The sequence below is a fragment of the Egretta garzetta genome, unplaced genomic scaffold, assembly GCF_000687185.1.
Source record: "Egretta garzetta isolate BGI_Z169 unplaced genomic scaffold, ASM68718v1 scaffold72, whole genome shotgun sequence".
In the NCBI taxonomy this organism is placed as follows: domain Eukaryota; kingdom Metazoa; phylum Chordata; class Aves; order Pelecaniformes; family Ardeidae; genus Egretta; species Egretta garzetta.
In genome coordinates this window covers 470399-484562 of record NW_009259032.1, presented here as the reverse complement: position 1 = coordinate 484562, position 14164 = coordinate 470399, and the positions used below count along the sequence as shown (strand labels likewise).

General features: G+C 42.0%; 1 protein-coding gene across 1 annotated transcript in view; it reads right to left on the bottom strand.

The window, feature by feature from the left end:
* The window catches only part of PPP3CA (protein phosphatase 3 catalytic subunit alpha), a 126111-nt gene extending 119244 nt beyond the window's left edge, over window positions 1–6867 (bottom strand). Inside the window, exon 1 of the mRNA XM_035890346.1 lies at window positions 6810–6867. The gene's annotated coding sequence lies outside the window, so the exon portion shown is untranslated. The remainder of the gene's footprint in view (window positions 1–6809) is intronic.
* Between the last annotated feature and the right edge of the window lie 7297 nt (window positions 6868–14164).

Sequence of the window (14164 nt, the reverse complement as noted above, 5' to 3'; positions counted from 1 at the left end):
GACATTCCTGCGGAACAATAACAGCATCCATTATGAAGTATTTACTATTTAATCAGACTTCTGCACTTCCATACCATGCCACATCTGACCAAAGCTATGGCCCTGTATATAAAGAAGCAGCCAAAGATCAACTTTTTGACCGAATGGCAATAGTTTAACACTACATAATTCTGAGCACGTTCCTGTACAGTTGCCTACCAAATTCTGGCTTGCAGAGTTACTATGAACCAAAAGGGAAAGAAAGGTGACTTATTTTTTCCAAGAACACTACTTACTGTACTGTCCTGACAGACAGGACCAAGAGGGTGAGCCACGGCCATCCCCAGCTGCTAAGGGGAACAGAGCAAGACCTCCCAGGCAGCGCAGGGCTCACCAAAGCGGCGGGAAAGGGCGCTGCCAAAAACGCTCAGCCACACAGGATGTCGCCGAACATCCCCCTCCCCCCGCAGGCTTCCTCAGGCGGCACGTGGACAACGCTTTCATCTCCATGTACAAATTATCTGGCAATAGATTCACTATTCAAACACATTGGATTACTGGGATCTGGTTTTAAACCTACATCTTTTTTTCTTAGCAGGTATTTTTTAGGAGTAGTATACAGAAGCGTGAGTTATTTAGAAGACAAAATTTCTTTTCGATATAAAAAATTGTACTATAGCATTCAGAATGTGTGCAGATTCTTACTAGTTTTTTGTCTTCTTGAATTTTAGACGGGAAAATATGTCTCTACCTGGTAAAAAAAAAAATTCCAACTATTTACATGACAGTGTAAGAATCAAACCAAATCTTTCTCAGTGGAACTCATATCCTTTTATTTTCTAACAAAAACTATCAGGTTTCATTTTACATCAGCTCCTTTCATTAAGAATAGGCACAGGCAATGAAAAGCCTGCCTGATAGCTATTCCTGATTTGGAAACATCACTGGAATTATCAACCCCTTTCTAAAAACTCAAACTTCCATGCACCATTTTAAAGCATTATGTATTTGAGGACTATTTTTTTTACTAAATCTGCTCACCAGATTTTCACTAAACAATTTGGCAAAACTCAGTAAGTGCTGTTATGGTTAAAGTGTTGGGAATCAAAATCTGAAAAATAAATCTACAGTATAAAATAATATGAAACTGAGACAATTCCTATAGAAATTTAGCATTCATTTTTCCCCATGGCCCAGGAGTTCTGGCAGCATGGGGACCAGAAGTCCCCAACATGGCTGTATTTGTTTAAAGCTGCAATTAAATCAACGTCACTCAGGAACGAGGTATGTTGCCTCACAGAAAGCTGAAGGTTACATCGAGCAAGCTACTCAATTCTGCGTAAAGAAACAGTCCAGCAAAAAGAAGGTGCTGTTGCATTTAGACATGGTTTAGTAGGCATGGTGGTGTTGAGTTGACCGTTGAACTTGATTACCTTAGAGGTCTTTTCCAACTGTAATGATTCTATGGTGAGTCACCTTAGAGTAACAGCACCTGTAAACCACATCGGGAGCAGACGAGAGGGTCATTCCTCAACAAAGCCCACATAGACCAAATTTAGACAGAAAATAGAAAGAAAAAAGTCCCTTTAACAGGTATCTCAGCTGACAGCATGGAAAACAGGCCACTTGGGAGGAGGCAGTAACACCTGCAAGCCAGAAATAATCATTATCAATAGACTTGGCAGTCAGTTGTGGTATAAATGGTCAATAGTTACCCAAGGTCCCTGGCTCCTCTTCATGAAACACATCACAGGGAGCATTTTCTCAAAGTACAGCTGGGGGCAATGAAACCCACCACAACAGAGCTGCTTAATTGCTGTTGAAGTCCTTAACCAATTTCAGTCCTCGGTGTCATCACCAGAAGGTACTACAGGTTGGCAAGGAAACTGCTTCACAGAAGACCGAGATGAGCCTTACTAGCATCATTTCTTGATGTATGAAGGCTCAAAATAAAAAAGAAAATAACAAATCCACTTCATCAAATGACGAAGTCAACTCTGATGACTATTTTTAATATCTTCTGACATTTCAATCATAGCTGGAGAACACAACAGCAAAGACAGAATTGCCTCGGAGAAGCTCGCCTAATTTTAGACAGAGGCTATGCTAGGAAGGTGTTTGTAAAAGAACGGGCTATGTCAGTCATGTAGTGTCCCCAACATATTGCCAAGTTATTTCCAGATGCTAGGGCACTACTCAGTACACTTCACCCCTTCACTCCTCACATGAAGCGCCCCACCTAAAGTTGAAGAGAAATAACAAAGAAAATAACAGACTAGAATATAATAGATTATTTCAGTTGGAAGGGGCCTACAACAATCATCCAGTCCAACTGCCTGACCAATTCAGAGCTGACCAAAAGTTAAAGCATGTTAAGGGCTTTGTCCAAATGCCTCTTAAACACTGACAGGCTTGGGGCATCAACCACCTCTCTGGGAAGTCTGTTCCAGTGTCTGACCACCCTCTCTGTAAAGAAATGCTTCCTAATGTCCAGTCTGAACTTCCCGTGGAGCAGCTTTGAGCCATTCCCACGCGTCCTATCGCTGGACACCAGGGAGAAGAGCTCAGCACCTCCCTCTCCCCTTCCCCTCCTCAGGGAGCTGCAGAGAGCAATGAGGTCGCCCCTCAGCCTCCTTTTCTCCAAACTAGACAAGCCCAAAGTCCTCAGCCACTCCTCACAGGAGACGCCTTCCAGCCCTTCCACCAGCTTTGGTGCCCTCCTCTGGATGCAGTCAAAGACCTCAGCATCCTTCTTAAATTGCAGGGCCCAGAACCGCACGCAGTGCTCAAGGTGAGGCCGCACCAATGCCGAACATAGCGGGACAATCACCGCTTTTGACCAGCTGGTGATGCTGTGCTTGATGCACCCCAGGGTGCGGGTTGCCCTCTGGGCTGCCAGGGCTCACTGCTGGCTCACACCAAGCCTGCTGTCAACCAGCACTCCCAGGTCCCTTTCCGCAGGGCTGCTCTCAGCCACTCCTCTCCCAGTCTATACTTGTGCCTGAAGTTATTCCATCCTAGGTGCAGAATGTGGTATTTGGACTTGTTAAATTTCATCCCATTAATCATAGCCCAATGCTCCAATCTATCTGCAAGGCCTCCTGTCCCTGAAGAGAGTCAGCAGCACCTCCCAGTTTGGTATCATCAGCAAACTTCTTAATGGTGCATTCAGTTCCTGCATCCAGATCATTGATAAATATATTGAACAGAACTGGCCCTAGAATTGAACCCTGAGGAACACTGCTGGTGACCAGTCCCCAGCCAGATGTAGCCCCATTCACTACAACCCTCTGAGCTCTGCCCTTCACCCAGTTCTTCACCCAGCGCACCATAAACCTGCTCATCCCACAGTTGGACAACTTGTCCTGAAGGATGCTGTGAAGGATGCAAACAACCCATTTGAGCACACCGCAAGCAGTCCTCATGTAGCATAACTCTGTGATACCTATTGGGAGAAAATTCTTGACACAAAACACTTTTGCAGGATTTGAGCCTCAAACTTGCAAAAGAAAGATTAAGTCTCACCCCCTTGTAGTGCCCTGCTACTTCACAGGAGGAGGCTGTATCTGACCGGCTGCAAAGCGGGGACTGCACGTTGTGCCGGCAGCTACTTGGTTACCTCTCAATGATGCGGATACGGCTTGGACAGGATAATCTTGTCTCAACTACCTCCGTCATTTCCATGGGCACGCAGGGACCTTTTTGCAAACAGATGAGTGGCAGAGCAGAGAATTACCTGGCTGAGGTGAGAGAACATTTCAGTGTCCTCAAATCTGAATTCCTAACGGTGTCTTTCCAACCAAGTTACCCGTTCTCAGGGGATTAAAGGTCACAGTACTACCACTTCCCACCACTTCAGGAATTGGCCTTTTCCAGAACATACAGTACTTAACAAGAAGAAAACTATATACAACACTTCAACTCTTTAAAAGAACATAACTGATCTCCTCATACACACTCAGATCAAATTCTACTTGAAAAGAACAACCTTAAGTAGCTACGCCACCTGAAGTCACCACACACAAACACACAAAAATATCCATTAAAAAAACCTCCAAAACCAAACCACCAATACAGGATTTTATATTCACTACAGGAAACCTTAAAAACCCTAAGGAAGAATTCACATAAAGAGGTCCTTCAAAAGGATTAGAGCAGTGACACATTATTCTTACTCTGGGCTCAGACAAAGAGCAGTAAAACACACAAAGGCCTGGATAAACACACAAGATTCCCTCGCTGGTTTGATTTTCATCTGGTGAGTTGATTGACTTATACCCATCCCAACTGCTCTGAACACTTTTATTATAAATTAAAGCATTGATATCTGTAACACACATAAATCTGGATTACTCTAACCAGACAAATCTAACTCTAATCTTCAATCATTATCCATCAACAATAACAATGTTTGGCAGTTTCTCAAAAAAAATCTGAAAAAGGTAATGACATCAAAACTTTTACCGAAGAACACTTACAGGCAACAGATACTTGAAGACATATAGGTTGGAAAGGGGAAGGAGGTAGACTTCAAAAGAGTTCCCTGAAAGAAAAGCCTTGTAATTTAAAGAAACGTGTCTAATTGAAATATCAAATTGTAGGGTACGCGGTGAGTTACTAACAGCATTGCCAGAGTATCTTTTGGCCAACTACTGGAATAAGCAAACAAATCCTACCAGTCTCACAGAGCACAAAGCAACATGCGTCCCTATAAAATATAACAAAAATATAGCCTTTCCCTGTGTTTGAGATCACAGGCAAGTATCTTTGACATTTACTATCCCCTCTTGTCCACAGTTTATGGATTTAAAAAAACCTACAAAATAAAATGGAGAGGAAAAATTCAGTTTTAACAGGAAACGTTCCCAGTTAGGACCAACACATACAGTTAAAACTGGAAAATGTGATCGTAGCTTCCTGGCCTCATCAGCAAAGTTTGTTTTTCTACTTTGTGTGTTACACCCAAGTTTTTCCATAGGCCTACAACTGCATACTGTTGAGTTTTTGTTTTTATTAGCTTTTGGAACAGAGAACAATTATTACCCAGAGTTTAAATTCCTTTATAGGAACAATTCATTTGGAGAAAACAAAGTCAGGGAAAAAAACCCTTGCAACAATGGAAAATACCAAAGGTCTTCCAAGACTTAGATAAGGAATCAGGCACACTCCTCCATCCCCCAAAATACTTGAGTGATGGATAATTTCTTTTCTACGGTAAGACTTCACTACTGTTCCTAATTGGAAGCAATTAGGAAGCAATTGTATGTGAAATTATTTCAATCTATTAGTAAAAAAAATAATTGATTCCAGGACCCAAATAACCTTTAGGTGTCAATAGAGGTTTTCTTCTGACTTTCTGGTTTATCCTACTTCAGTCAGCTATACTACCAAATTTCTGTCTCTTATCTGGCAACATAGCTAAAAGGAACGCTGCAGACCACTCCTCACCTAGAAACTGAAGTTTTAGTTAAGACCCTCTCACACCTTTTGAGCATAACAAGGTACCAAGTTTGGTCAGAAGTCAGCTTAGCTTTGAGGTCTACCTCAAAGTCTCCAGGGACAAGAGAAAGGGCAGAAAAGCAAACACCCTTTCCTTTCCAGAGCTGCTCCATCAAGACAAGGTTTAAATATAACAAAGGTTTAGCTTCCAAAAATTGACCACTGTGCAGAGTCTGGCATTAGTCACACAGATTTGTTAAAACCAGTCCTAGAAGAAGAGATGAGGAAGTGCCGGTAAAGCAACCTTTATTTGCAGATACTCTGTTTTCTAACACTGCTTAAATGTTGCATTACAGAAGTTGCTCGGCGTAAATGCCAGCCTGCAGAAGTTGCTTCCCGGAGCAAGGAACACCAGCTCACCTCTTGCTCCTACAAGAAAGTCGAGAAGCTATTCACTGGGCAGAGGAAATGGAAATTCAATTCCTGCTAGCATTACCAAGTATTCCTTTAAAAAACCCCAAAATTTTACATGTCAAATTTAGGACATTTTGGCATCTAGCAATCGATAACCTCGCCCACAGAGCCTGCAGCCAGGCAAAGACAAGGGGACAGGGATGCTAACAGAGCTCGGCGCTTTACTGCCTGCACTTCCCAGGCTCTAAGCTGCTAACGCTGACCAAAGGACTTGGAAATACCACCTCTGAATCCTCTAAGTTTTAGTTTACTTAATTTTTTTTTTTTATAAATATGTGTATGGACTAGGCACAGCAGGAGCCAGGTTAACTTAAAAAGTAATTAGAAACAGCAGTTGTTGGGGTTTTTTTATGTTTTGGGGTTGGGTTTTTTTTTTTTTTTACTCCCAAATGGCTTTGCTTGTTTTAGTAGCATTTTTGCCTTTGACGGAAGCTTTAAATCAGCATACTTCTGCACAAGTCAATCTATACTGACTCATACTGGTTTATGGTATATGAGGAACTGCCCAAGCTCTACACATATTAGTGTGAAAAACATTTTTTCAGCATTAAACTAAAACTGAATTCTGCTTGTTCAGCCACAATCAATAGGCAGGAAACACAAGATAGGCAGAAAAAAAAATGCGCCTGATTATATACGAAAACTAATTTGTGCCAGGTTACACCTATTACTGATCCACTAACAGCCCTTTCTTGTTTAGGGGTCAGGTCATATACCTGGAAAAAAGAGCAACATAAGATGGTAGTAGTAATTTTTTAATCTTTTTTTTTTTTCCTCTGCAGTTTAACAGCTAAATACCAACAGTCTTCACAGCATGGTTTGGCTTTGTCTAGATTAGGATTTAGGGACATACACGTTACACAAAGTCATATTAAAAAAAAAAAACAAAAACCACCAAAGCAAAAACCAAAATTCACCAAAACCACACCAGTCTTTACTAAATGCCCAAAGTCAGCTTAAACGACTGGCTTCTCCTGGAACTGAACTTTAATCAACTCCGCACATGCTCGGCACAACTTGTTCCGTCTTGCCTGATACCAGAGGTACTGCTTGCCGGTTCAAATTAACGCCCCAGTTCAAACTAGAACATTTAATAGGGAAATTCAGCCCTTCATTTTCAGAACAGGCATGAACAGAAGGCAAAGGGTACATAAACCCTCCTTTAAGCGACAGTGCCTTTCACTCCTGATGAAAAGGACTGAAGCTCTTCCAGTACATTGTATGAACCGATTCCCAACGATGACTTGATCTTCTTCCAACACACTCAAAGAACTAATTTTCTTGTGATGTTATTACAGTTCGCACTGATCAACGCTAAAGATTACGGACCACATTCACCACTGCGCTGTGCCACTGTAACACCATCAGACAAATGTTCCTCCTAATCCAGCATTAACGGATCACACTGTGAGCTCTGAAATGGGGTTCAGCCTGCTCTCCATTGCTAAATAAAACTTACCAAACCAAACCCAGTGACACTGGCATTAATCTGAAGTAACGTGGCTGTGAATCAGCCCTGGTATTTTTGTTCAGTTTTCATGGCTCGCCTCTACCAGCGCTTACACCATGGAGCGTCTGCATGGAAATTCTGCCTTGGACTTGTCTCCAAAGCATATTTATTTCCATCTACTGAGCTGGAGTGCTGTAGAAAGTTGGTTTTATTTTAAAAATAACACATGCAGGATTGTAAAAAAAAAAAAAAAAAAAAATTAAAAGGCAAGTTTTGGTTGATTGGACCATTATGTACTTTAATAGGCTTTTTTTTTTTTTTAACTGTTGTTCTGGATTTTATCTGGGTATACGTGGCAGCAATAGAGTTTCAAAGCCCTCAGTATAAGCTTCTAGTCCTGTATTTAAAAGGATATTTAATCCAAATCCCCCTTTTATTTATTACAGATGCTTTTATATTTTTTGTAGACGATATCTTCCCTCAAATCTCAATTGCTGCGTAATAAACGTGTTGGATAAAAATAAATCTGTCTAAACTTACCATTTTGCTCATACTCTCTGAAACATCCTGTTCTTAAGCAGAACATCGGAGTTTAAAAAAGCAGCTTTATGAGGCTACGAGAGAATCAGAGACCTGTGCTTTATTCCCAAGTCTGTTGTGCGCAAGCAATTTAATCTTCGCTTGCTGATGACTCCACCCACAGGGAGACCTCAGCACTGGGGCGCTCGGTTCTGTCATCCACCAGCCTGTGTTGGGCACGGTTGGCTCTGCGAAGGATGCCTGCGTGGAGACCAGCACAGCACAACAGGACTTCCAGCACCCTTTCCAAAAAAGCAGCAACTGAGCACAGTTACCAGGGAGAAACCAAGAAGAGAGGACTCTTGAGGTGGAGGGAGGCCCTTTCGGTCACACCTCAGGCCTCAAATCCCTCAGTGCAGAACAGGTCCCTATTACGTCAAACCAAGATCAGAAGAGATTTCGGTTAGCCAGAGATCACTTCACTCAGTGAATTGCTGTGGCTGGGAGACCTTAGCTCAACACCATCTCCTCTTCTCTTGGTGAATATCTCAGCTATAAGACCTGTCCAAACTGAGGCTTGGAGGTCCTCTCCCCCACCCTGACCAAGCCCAAACTACTTTTCCAAAGATGACTTAAAAGCCCTGGATCAGATGGGAGGAGACGAAATGCAATGCTGCAACCTAGGCAGATGCAGGCACCGGGCAGCAAGGAAACTAAATTCATGCCATCTGCTCCAAAGACCACATTTGACATTCGGTGGTTGCTGGGCATAAAAAAATGGCCTCATCTGTCCTAGGGTCAGGAATTTTGATGGCAGCATTCCTCTCCTGTATAAGCAACTTTTCTCTTGTCCTAAGAAGTCTGACTTTTTTTTTTTATGCTAAGCAGTTAAGTTTTCAAGAGAGGCTGAGGAAATTGGGTTTTCCTCCAGGAAGAAGTAATAGAGTGTTAGTGCACCTTCCCAAAAGGTGAGAAATTTTACTCCTCCTTGAACCGAAAAGTTTTAATTAGCCTGGGATGCAGGTTTGGTTACAAAATTAAAGGGGATGAAGGACAGAGGGACAACTGTGCAAGTTATTGCTGCAGCATGGCAGGATTGCAGTGCATGTGCATTTGTATTAGTTATTATTAATAATATATAGAATCATAGAATGTTTGGGGTTGGAAGGGACCCCTAGAGGTCATCTAGTCCAAACCCCCAGCAGAAGCAGGGACACCGCTAACTAGATCAGGTTGCTCAGAGCCCCGTCCAACCTGGCCTTGAATGCTTCCAGGGATGGGGCCTCCACTACCTCTCTGGGCAACCTGTTCCAGCGTTTCACCACCCTCATTGTAAAGAATTTCTTCCTTATATCTAGTCTAAACCTACCCTGGTTTAGTTTAAAACCATTACCCCTTGTCCTGTCACAGCTGGCCCTACTGAAAAGATTGTCCCCATCTTTCCTATAGGCCCCCTTTAGGTACTGAAAGGCCGTAATCAGGTCTCCCCACAGTCGTCTTTTTTCCAGGCTGAACAAGCCCAACTCTCTCAGCCTGTCCTCATAGGAGAGGTGCTCGAGCCCTCGGATCATTTTTGTGGCCCTCCTCTGGACCCGCTCCAACTGTTCCATGTCCTTCTTGTGCTTATTTGTTAGGACAAATAAAATTAAGATGTTTTCCATGTAAGGAACAGTAAAAAAACAAAGTGGCAAACAGGACTCAAGTGCTCTAGCAAAAATCTCAAGTCAGGTTTTCTGCAAGACTTCTGCTTATACGTGAAAGTACGCACCATTAGCCAGAGAAGCCTCAAATGCTATTTCTCATGGAAATATAAAATTGGATCCATTCACCAATGAATTGCAAATGTTAAAACTAGCCTACACATTTTCACTGGTTCTTAATCTCTCAAAACCATTCGCTCACTGTATTCCCAAGAGATGAGCTTATCTGTAAGGTTCATCAGAATTTTTTGGTTAAATGGCCTTAGCAAGCAACAGGAATTTATCTATCTGAAATATCATCATACTGACATTACTGATCTCACTAATATAGCTGGCCTACTACATTATTACCATAACGAATCAAAGCAGCACAAGGCAAAGCAAGACCCAGAGAAGCAAGCTGTAATCACAGCCTAGCACCAAGAAGCCACCCAGCACATACAATCCATGAACGTGCCGGTTGGGTTTTCTCTCAGGGAGAGTGCCGCGCTGTTCCGCTTTGCTAGATGCATTACTTCCATTTCTGCGTTATCATCTTGACTCAAGGAAAACAACTCTGACTTAAATGGACCATGGGGTTTTTAGTGCTTTTATTCAAATATCCAGGGGTTACTTGTAAATGAAAGAAGCATCTTTCCAAGTTACCTCTCACGCTGAACAATTGGTTTGCATTAAAAACGTATAATGAAAACCCACGGATAAGAGGCATCTTCACAACTCAAAACGAGGGGGCACATCGTGGCACCAGGCCAGAGAATTCTTGCTTCATACAGATCTCCCCACCGATGCAAGGAGAGGCAGCAGAAAGGTCAGAAAAGCTCAGGGGGAAAGAAGACTTCGCAGCCTGAATAACGTGTGAGAAAACAAGCCGAGGGGGGGAGGGAAGTAGGGAAAAGAGTTTGGGTGCTCAACAGATCTGCAACCACACAGAGAAGACTTTCTCCTGGTTGATTCAACTCTTTTACATTTGTATGTACTCATGCAGTTTAAATAAACTCTTAGGAAACAATAATCAACAAAATTACCCCTCACACACTTTTTATTTCTCCTATACCAAACAATCTCCAAGACCTCTGGTGTATAACTGGCCTCTAAAATCAAATGGAGTAAAAATACCAGCATAAAACCTGGCAATTCCCAAGGCATCCAAAATTTGTAAATACTTCGGGTTTGGAATTGTCCCTTCTTTCACTCTGTTTTAAAGGCGAACCTCTGATGTACCACATACTCAAAACCCCTGACACAGTCTCGCCATGCTGTAAACCCAACCTGTGATTTGGTAACACATGGGCCACAAAACCTCCGATGCGACGCTGCATGCTGACTAACGCCCTGATGCAACCCTGACTAGGCTGGGTTGGTAACATCACAGAAGGAGCAAAGTATTGGCCGCATCTCTCAGCTGAGCCTCCCATGGGGATCCTGCAGATGCCTGCTATTTGCTCGCAAGACGCACACTTCAAACCATCTGTGGCAAGGCTTGCTGTGGTCCTTCTCCTTGGAAAGAGGATGAACGCCTTTGCAAAGCGGTTTGCTGTTCAGAGAAAGGGCAAAGTTCGCCTCGTTTTGACGTTAAAAAGGGGGACATAATATCATTAACTGGAAGATGGAGTCGAAATATACTCCTTACTGACCTGAAAGGTACATGAAGATTTGCATAGCCAGTACCCCATCACCACTTCTCTGGATATGCTATGCCCAAGGCAGCAGTTGCTACAGGGAACAGTGTAAACAAAAAGAAGCACCTTTAAAATGTACAGAGGTATCCCAAACAGAGCAATTTGCCCTACACATTTTGAAAATCAAGAGGTTTTGTGGGTTTGGTTTGGTTTTTTTTTTTCCTTAAATACCTTCAGCTTTGCTCGATTAAAAATAATTGCAAAAATTATAATGATTATGCTTCTTGAAGTTATTTTTAACTTCTGTTACCCTGCACCATCTGCAGCAAATGCAGAAGTACCTGTAAGGCGGACAGAGATTGCACCCAGACGTGGAATATTTATAATGCCTATCTGTGCACAATTATTCTAAACAAAACACACTGATATATTTTGTAGTCAATAGGCTATTGAGGAAATAATGTACACCATAGTGATACTAAGACACACTGCTGACGCCCTTGGTACACACTCTAGTGAATTAAGATTACAGAAACGGTAATGAAATTACATACCTGGGTGCCTGTGTTTGCGTGTGTGATCATGCTCACAAGTAAAACCTACACAGATTTCAGATATTATCTGTTAAAACTATACAGAAGTAGAGAGAAGTACCAAAGGCTGTACTAACTTCTATTTCCTTTTCATGCTCACAAAAAAAAACCCCACATCACGCACAGCTGAGAAATGAAAAACGCTCCTCTAGGTTTGCTGACAGGGAACGTTACATTGTGCAGATGTGAATAATTGGTCACTTCCAAGAGTGCTGCCCTAAGAAATTGAACCACGTTTGTAAAAGTTTGGGGGAAGTGTAAGTCTCACCACCTCGAATGAGAGATTCCAGATTAATTCAAAGGGTAATGAACGCTAAACCACATGCTCCCAAAAGCCTCAAGGACCATATCTAGCAAACACAGCAAATAGCTGGAAGGCTTCTAAACTATACTAACTCTCGATCAATACCAATTCAAGCACAAACCCGCAAAAAGCACATTACCACCAGAAATACCTATTCCATTTGAGCAAGTTTTTGAAGGAATAGGTAAAAAGAAATGCATCTTGGGGATGTGTGAGCACCCAATTTGGATCCTTCAGATCCTTCTAAAATAATGTGTATTATACCCGAAGAGCATACTGAAAGAAACTCCTCAGTACAGGCTACCTTCATTTTGACCCAAATCACCACAGCAACCTTGCCTCTGTTCAAAGAGCATCTTCAGCAAAGCCATTATCTCCAGAAGCAATATTGCTCCAAGAGGAGAACACAAAAGAGTCTCTCATGTTCTATGGGCAGCCAGTGGGTAGCTCCAGGTTTGAAGTACTGAAGTACCCTCTTCTATACCAGAAAACTCAAGGGAGAAGGTGAGCCTTTCAAAAGCCCTCCGCATTTCACAGAAAGTGCCTCTAAAAACAAATTAAACCCAGGCAGACATTGCAAGTAAGTGCTCAAATAAGGGACAAATGCTTGTCTCCTCCTTACCCTAAGGAGTAATTTTTAATCAGGTATAAAACGCTTGCTGGGTTATGAAGGTCTCCAAAACACAATCATAAAAGGTACAGAATACCTTTGTTTCCAATTTAACAATCTGGGTTTTTGAGTAAGTTTTCCAGCACAGAACAAATTGGAAAGATGATAGCAGTTCCCAGCCCTCCCATTCTGCTAACTGTTCCTCTGGAATATCGCTGGAGAGCTGAATCAATATTTAAACTTGCTTCCATGCTTTTTTATAGTCTTTTTAATATTTGTAACATAACAGATACCAAGCAGAGTGAAATGGTTGCTTTTCCTGACTTAACCACAGCTTTCCAGAACAGCCTACAGTATTTCCTTGTAAATGCAGCTGAGTTGCATTATGAATACATTATATGCACATCCCCCAAAAGAGAAAACATTCCAGTATAAAAAGAAAATAGCTTAAAGATTATAAATTTATAAATACACTCAATAGAGATCAATAACCATCTTTGCCTTAGGAATAACTTTGTTTTTCCCCCTAGAGCATGTTATGACTGGATACACAAAACCATTTTTCTATACTTGTTAGAACCAGCTCCTTGTAGACTCTGTTACAGATGTCAGGACAGGAAAAAAAAAAAAAAGAAAAAAAAAAAAAAAAGCTCTGTTTCAGACCAGAATGATCCCAGTCCATTAATGTGGTTCCAGTTCTGGCATGGAGGAAAGCATATCTTTTACCATTCACTTCACACTTTTCCAGTAGTATGTGTCTAAAAAGACTGCAGAATCTGCCTCTCTTACTCTGCTTCCCACCGCCCCCTCTCATACACTAAAACATACTGAAAATATTATTAACCATCTCAATTGTAATTTACCATAAAAGCAAACTGTATTTTTCGTGATGCTTACACTGTATTGCATAAGGCTTACTTAACAGAACTAGGTCCTGTCATCCAACGTGTGCAAAACCTCCAACGGGAGCTGCAAAGGCCTGAGTGATTTGCATCTAATTTGGTTTTGAAAACATGTCACTGTATCTTCTGAGCACTGAAGTCTAATTTACGTCTTTTTATTACAACGCAATAAACTACTGTGGCTTGGAGGTGGGGAGGGGAGTTACTACTCTCCAAAATGCAGCTAGCACTCCAAGTGTAACTAGTCCAATGCATTCTGCCTATCACCCACTGGTGCCCACCTGATCTCTTGGAGTCTATGAAAAAAAGTTGGTGGTGAGGTTTTGGTTGGGTTTATTTTCCTGTTTGGAGAAGCGTACCTAAGAATTAATCCATCTTTGAACACATAGGTATTGCAATTAGGTTCAACATATATTCAAGCTCCAGAGAGTTTGAGTTTTTGCTCTTCATTTCAGCAGGGCTGATTTCCTTCCATCACAGCCGGCAGAACCAGTAAGGAGGTTTCCATCAAAGCAAACAAGGCACAGCACAGTGTACTTCAGCTCAAAGTTAACCATGCATGCCTCACACCACGT